Here is a 2,883-nt window from a genome sequence, read left to right on the forward strand (position 1 = left end):
TAAAAACCAAAATATTAATATTTTACTTCTTTCATAAGACTTTACTTGATCTGCTTTCTGTCTGTTTCTACAGACTCCTTGCTAATCAGTTTTTCTTTCTCTCTTGACTGATCACTCACATTGACCTTACTTTAGCCCTCCTATATTTTACTTCAGAGATTCCATGAGGGTTGTTTCTCTTTCCTCACTTTGCCAATTGTCTCTTACTTGCCCATTGCATTTTGGCTGAGATATCATTTTCTTAGGGAAACTTTTCTGATTACCCAGTCTTAGTCATATCCCCCTGATATATGTCCTTATGATTTTTAAAAAAGTTCTTAGCCAGTTAATACTTAAAGAGTTATTTGATTAATATATGCTTCCAACTTTAATCTCCACGAAGACAAGAAGACATGATTGGTTTTCTCTTCATTTTATGTCAAACATCTGTATCGGGACTCTTCTTGATATTTGTTGAATAGAAGAATCCTAAATAAACAATTGTTATGGTTAGCATAAACTAAATAATTTATATTTACAACTTGTATCTTACAACATATTTATAATATTACAGAAATACTATCAATCATGTGATGAGATAATGGGAAGGAATTGAAGATGTACATTAAGCAAACAATAACTTGGTATATGGTTTTAACATATAATTTCTTCCTGATCTCTGTGGAGCAAAATTGCACACATTTTCAAAGATAAATGCATTATGTTTAAAAGAGACTATATCTCATTATTAAATAAACAATGTTAATATTTAAATTTTCTTTTAACTATATCTTGATGTCTTATATTAATGAACTTTACATGTAAGATAAAACTCGATTTATGTAACAACTTTTTCTCTTACTAGTTGGTGAGTAGCAAAACCAATGATTCATGACTTCCAAATTTAGGATAGAAAAAGCAATATCTCTGGGTCCTGGCTATCCTGGGATATTTATCCTTTAGCCTAGCCACCATGCTGTGAGACAGCTAGGTCATAAGGTGAGGTCCCATTAAGAGTTCTGCCGAGGTCTCAGGTGGCACCCAGATTAAACTGAAAAAAAAATATGAATCAGGAAACCTTTGAGATGACTTAAGCTCCAGCTGCTGTCTGACTGCAACTGCATTAGGAAATTTGAGTGAGAACTGGCTACTTGAGTCTATTTAACCTGCAAACCCACCGAACCATGAAACATAAAATTAATAAATGATTATCACTGGTTAATGCCACTTGATTTGAGGATGCTTAACAGCAGCTTAGTCATTATCAAACGAAGGGCCAGTGAAATCATAGACATTGCATTACAAACTATCCAAACTATAGTAAATACAGAGAAAAACATAATAACCTCAATAACCAGTGGGGCAATATTAAGTGTTATCATAGAAGTGTAATTAAAGTTCAAGAAAGGGGAGAATAAATATTTGAAATAATAATGGCTAAACAAAGCTATATTCGTCTGTTCTCACACTGCTGATAAAGTCATACCTCAGAATGACTAGTTTACAAAAGAAAGAGGTTTAATGGACATGCAGTTCCACATGGCTGGGGAGGCCTCACAATCATGGTGGAAGGCAAGGAGGAGCAAGTCACATCTTACATGAATCGCAGCAGGCAAAGAGAGAGAAGCAATAGTGGAAACTCCTTATAAAACTATCAGATCTTGTGAGAGTTATTCATTACCACGAGAACAGTATGAGGAAAATGGCCCCATGATTCAATTATCTCCCACCAGGTTCCTCCTACAAGATACAGGAATGATGGGACTACAATTCAAGATGAGATTTGGATGGGGACACAGAGCCAAACCATACCAATAGCCAATTTTGCTTTCAATGACAAATTTACACATCCAAGAAGCTCACCAAATTTGAAGTAGGATTAACTAATTAATTAATTAAAAACACTTCAAGCACACAGCAAATTTCTGATAACCCACTGATAAAGAGACAAATCTTAAAAGAAACCAGAGTAAGAGAAATCATTATATATGGAGAAACAAGAAAAATAATTACAGCAGATATATTTTCAGAAATTATGTATGTCCAAGGATATGTTTCACGGTAGTGAAAAACAAAACAAAAGAAAACAAAAGCTTGACAATTTAAAATAAAAAAACTAAAAATATATTATAGAAATGATGATAAAACAAGCCCTTTCCAAACAAGCAAAGGCTGAGAGAATTAATCACTAGCAGAACTGCACTACAGGGAAATTTAAAATAAGTTCTTCATGAGGGAAAATGTAAATCTGAATACAGTGTATGCAAAGGATTAAAGAGTGTCTGATATGGTAAGTATGTGAAAAGTAGAAAATGCATTTTCCTAATTTTTAAATATCTTTTAAAGATAGTTGGCTGTTTAAAGCAATGATAATGTGCTGTGGTGTTTATCACATATGTAGAAGGAAAACGTGGCAACAAAAGCACATGAAAAGTGGCAAGAAGAAAAAATGCAAGAGTACTGTTTTAAGATTCTTAGCGAATAGATTATGTGACACATTATTTGAAGATAGGCAGTGATAAATTAAAGATGTATTCACAAATCATGTAATAACCAGTAACAACATAAAACAAGGTATATAGCCAAAAAGGAAGTTTTAAAAACAACATCAAATCATATAAATAATCAACAAGAAGGCAAGAAAAAAAGGGGAAAAGAAGCCATTAAAGAATTTGGACAAAGAGAAAACGAGGAACAAGATGTATTGAAACCCAACCGTATCAGCAATTCCAGTAAATGCAAATGCCATAAATACTCCAATTAAGAGGCAAAGGTGCTACCATATTAGGTAGATGTATAAGATTTAACTGTATGCTACTTACAAGAAACTCATTTAAAATATAAAGACACATTATAAATAGAAGGATAAAAAACTACCATGCAAATAATAACTTCAACAATTTG

Source organism: Mandrillus leucophaeus, unplaced genomic scaffold, assembly GCF_000951045.1.
Source record: "Mandrillus leucophaeus isolate KB7577 unplaced genomic scaffold, Mleu.le_1.0 Scaffold874, whole genome shotgun sequence".
Lineage (NCBI taxonomy): Eukaryota > Metazoa > Chordata > Mammalia > Primates > Cercopithecidae > Mandrillus > Mandrillus leucophaeus.